Genomic DNA, 4,957 nt, shown 5'->3' with positions numbered 1-4,957 from the left:
TAAAGGTACAAGATTCCATTAATGAATGTAACTGTATTGTATTGTATACCTAGACTGTACTAATAAACTCAATAAAAAGGAAAAAAAAAACAAAACAAACAAACAAAAAAAAACAACCTAATGATGAATCTTAGACTTCTAGGAATACAACAGCAAGAAAAACCCAAAGCTGGAACAAGAGAGGAAATTATAAAGATTCGAGCAGAAATCAATGCAATGGAAACTAAGAAAATGATACAAAAAATAAATGAATTGAAGAATTGGTTCTTTTAAAGAAAAAATTGATAAACCCTTAGCTAACCTTATCACAAAAAGGAAAGAAAAGGCTCAGATCCATGCAATCAGGAATGAAAAAGATGAAGTTGCAACAGTTCCAAGAGAAATCCAGAAGATAGTCAATACCTAGTTTGAGAACCTGTACTCTAACAAAATGGAAAACACAGAAGAAATGGACAGATTTCTAGGTACTCATGAATTACCAAATTTGCACAAAGATAAAAACATTTTAAACACCCCAATTACAATCAGTGAAATTGAAAATGTAATTAAAAATTTGCCGACAAAGAAAAGCCCAGGTCCTGATGGATTCACTGCTGAATTTAACAAGACAGTTAGAGATGAACTACTGTGATTACTCTTTGAACTTTTCAATGAAATTGAAAGGGAAGCAATACTTCCAAATTCATTCATGGAAGCAAGTATCACTTTGATTTCCAAACCAGGAAAAGACGCAACTAAAAAAGAGAACTACAGGCCAATATCCTGAATGAATATAGATGCAAAAATCCTTAATAAGATACTAGCAAACAGAATACAGAGGATCATCAAGAAGATAATACATCCTGTCCAAGTCAGATTTATTCCAGGGATGTAAGGATGGTTAAACATATGTAAATTAATAAATGTAATACATTATATTAACAGAGTCAAGGACAAAAACCATATGATCCTCTTGATAGATACAGAAAAAGCATTTGACAAAATTCAACACTCGATTTCAACATTTCTCAGACAAAGAAGTAAAAGCACCAAGTAAATATATGAAAAAACATTCCACATCACTGGTCATTCGAGAGATGCAGATGAAAACAACACTGAGATTCCACCTCACCCCACAAAGAATGGCTGCTATCAAGAAATCAAACAATAACAAATATTGACGGGGTTGTGGGGAGAAAGAAACCCTTCTTCATTATTGGTGAGAGTGCAGACTGGTGCAACCACTATGGAAATCAATATGGAGATACCTCAAAGAGCTTGGACTGGAGGTTCCATTTGACCCAGCCGTCCCTCTGGTGGGTATCTTTCCAAAAGAATTAAAAGAATCATACCAGAGTGATATATGCACACCCATGTTTATAGCAGCACAGTTTGTAATAGCTAAAACTTGGAAACAGCCCATTTGCCCATCAGTTGGAGATTGGATAAAGATGTGGTTTTTCTATAAAATAGAATACTACTCAGCCATAAAGAATGAGAAATTAGACTCATTCATAGGACAATTGATACATATTGAAGATATACTCCTAAGTGAAATAAATAAGTCACACATGTACAAATACCAAATAGTTTCTCTGGTGTGAGTAGACTGTAACAGTACATAAGATCCTAATGAGATGAACTGACATTGTGAAATGGGAAGAAAAGGGCTAAAGGTGTAGGGAAAGTGGGAAGGGTAGGGGAAAGCTAATAAGGGAAAAGAAAAGAATGTGACAAAGTGAAAAGATGTAAGTAAAGTGTCTGCAAATGGGGAGGGGAGGAGGAGGTGAAGTGAGTGTTGGACAAGTGGAAAAACTGAGAACCAAGACCACCTGGCATGTAAAAGTACAAGATCCCAATAATGAATGTAACTGTACTATATACCTAAAATGTACCAATAAACTCAATAAAAGAAAACAAAGTTGTCAATTTGATGTATATGTCCTTTCCACCTCTACGTTAGGATAACTCATTTGGGCAAATACTGGGGAGCACAAGATATGGATCATGTGTTAATAGTATGGTCAATTATTATAAGGAACTGACTAATTATCTTCCAAAATGGTTGTACCATTCTGCATCCACCCAGCAATGAATGAATTTCTATATCTTCACCACCATTTGGTGTTGTCAGTGTTAATCCATACCGTTTAAGCAATGGTAATAATTTTGTTTATTCTAATAGATATGGAGTGGTATCTCATCATTTTAATTTGCACTTCACAACAATATGATGCTAAATATCTTTCCATATGTTTATTGGGCATCTGTATTTCTTTAGTCTGGAGTGTATTCAGAGCTTTTGCCCATTTTAAAGACAGATTATCAGTTTTCTTATTGTTGAGAAAATTTTAAGTGTTGTGTGTTTTTGGATAATAACCCTTTATCATATTATATTTTTTGCAAATATTTTCTCTTAGTCCATGGCTTTTTTCTCTCTCCATTGTCTTTCACAGAGCAGAAAATTTTTATTTATCTGTTCTTATCTGTTGTCTCTACTTTTTCCACTACAACCCTTAGCTAGTCATGATTTCTCTAAATGGCTGGTCTCATAATTCATCCCTGTCATCTTCTTGGTCTGGTTCTGATGCTTACTCTGTCCATTAAAACTGTGTTATCTTTTCATATGCCTTGTAATTTTTTCTTGAAAGGCAGACCTAATATACTGGATGAAAAGAACTGCAATAAATGGACCCTTAGTAATATAATGGTAAGGTATAGAAGAGAAGAATTTTACAGTTTTATGCTTTGGTCTCATTCTTTTAATGTGCTTATGCCTTTATATTGTGAACTTCAGAATTTTGTCAGTTGTATTTGTTTGCAGTTCTGGGGACTGAACTCAGGGCCTTTGTGCTGAGCTATATCTCCACCCATTATTTATCGCCTAATTCTGAGACAAAGTCTTGCTAAATTGCTCAGGCTGGGCTTGAAGTTGCAGTCCTTCTAACTTAGCTGGAGTGCTGGGATTATAGGCAGGCGCTACCATCCCATAAGGAGTACAAGATGATCAGAGGAGGCTGAATGAAATTGGGTACCTCCCTTTTCCCTATTTGTTAAGTATTAGCAAAAATCATGGTAAGGTAGGCCCTGGTAAATAGTTTCTCTGGGAGGCAAACTTTAAGAATGGAATGTCTTGGCATATTTTTAAATGGTCGCTTTTCTACTCCTGCTTCAGGAAGCAGTAGGCAATTTTTGTATCTTTACTGTGAGAATTCAAAGAAGTAAAACTCGCATGTAGGAACTCTCCCAAAGAACTGGGTGGGTCTCCCTGGAATTTTTCTTTTTTCTTTTTCTTTCTTTTTTTTTTTTTTTTTTTTTTTTTTTTTTTTTTTTTTTTTTTTTTGTACTGGGAAAGGAACTCGGGACCTTACCTCTGCAAGGCAGGCAGCAAAACCACTGAGTTAAATCCTCAGCCTCTCCCTGGAATTTCTAACTCTCATACTAAACCACAATGAGACTCCAGCAATTTATCAGTTAAACCCATGTTTTCATACCCCAGTAATTGTTCTTGCAGAGATGGGTTTCTACTTTGGTAAACTGTGATTACCTATCTGTCTTATAGGTCTAACCATAGTTGTTATTTTCCCACTTTGTTCACCTTTTCACCAGTGATGACTCCTAAGCTCCTTTCACATCAAAGCAGAAATCGCATATCCCATTTCTGTTAAAGTACTATAAAAATGAGTCTCTTCCCAGAAAATAATATGTAAGTTAATTCTCTGCCCAAAGTTCTTTCTCCTTTTTCCTAAGTACTGTTTATTGTGTTCCAAATAGAAGTACTGGAGTTTACAAGGCCTAAAACCAAGAAAGAATCCTTTTAAAGAACTATGTCTGCTCCATAAGGTTGGTGGGAGACTTATATAGCAAATTAGCAAGAAATAAGAATGGAGATGTAAACAGAATGAGATTATTTATCATGAAGCAGAGAGATAACAAGAGATTTGGAGAGAATGAACCATGAACTCTCCATGCTGGTGTGGTTGGGCTTAGGTCATGTTTACTAGGGTTTGGGTGTCATTTTCCTAAACTAACGAGGCTGTCTACAGTAATCTTTGAGTACCCCGTGGGAGGATGAGATTTTTCAGAGGTCCATGAGGGAAGGGGAATGTGGGAAGTGCACTAGTAAAGGGAGATTCACAGATAGAATAGACAGCCAGTTCCAGACAATGATTAAGAGGCTAATAGAAAAAATGGTGCCAGGTGCCACAGCAGCAACAGAACTTTGCTGTTCTCTGGATATTATTCTTTTCTTTGGTTTTTTGGTGTTTTTTTTAATGGAATGTGCTGAATGTCTATACTTTGTTCAGATGACTGCAGAATCTGGAAAAGCTGTTGCTGCTATCGATGCATAACATACTATTATTAGTCTTATATATAAGACGGTGCTGCCAACTTTGGAAAAAGTCATCTCAATTTACTGTGTTGACTTGGCATTGTACAGAAATGGACAACCATATTGGTCTAGAAATGTTAATTTTTATTTTTATTATTTTTCTTCCATGTGTACAGGGGTAACACATCGTACTAAATATGTAAGGTCATATCTAAATGGGTTTGATTACAGAAACTAATAAAGTATTCTCTAAATAATGAAAAAAAAGAATAAGATAAGACTATAAGAGCAAGAAGCAATATAAATATGTTCAGGGACCATTTTCAACTCCAGAATTAAGGATTATTTTAATGTTACAACATTGCCTTTTCTCTTTTACTTTCCTTTTTAGTTTTATTTTAGGATTCCCTATTTTTAATGTTCATACAGAGATTTCTTTAACTGAAATACCGAATAGTTTCTTTGGGGTGAAAAACTATAATAGTACACAGGATCCTAATGAGACAATTAATAATGTGAAATAGGAAGTAAAGGGCTAAAGGTGTAAGGAAAGTGGGAAGGGTGGGGGAAAGGTAATAAGGGAGAGGAAAAAAATATGAGAAACTGAAAAAATGGAAATAAAGTGTTTGTAAATGGGGAGGGGAG

Source organism: Fukomys damarensis, unplaced genomic scaffold (genome assembly GCF_012274545.1).
Source record: "Fukomys damarensis isolate Sample0158 unplaced genomic scaffold, DMR_v1.0_HiC HiC_scaffold_32, whole genome shotgun sequence".
NCBI lineage: Eukaryota > Metazoa > Chordata > Mammalia > Rodentia > Bathyergidae > Fukomys > Fukomys damarensis.
This window is presented reverse-complemented; position numbering follows the sequence as displayed.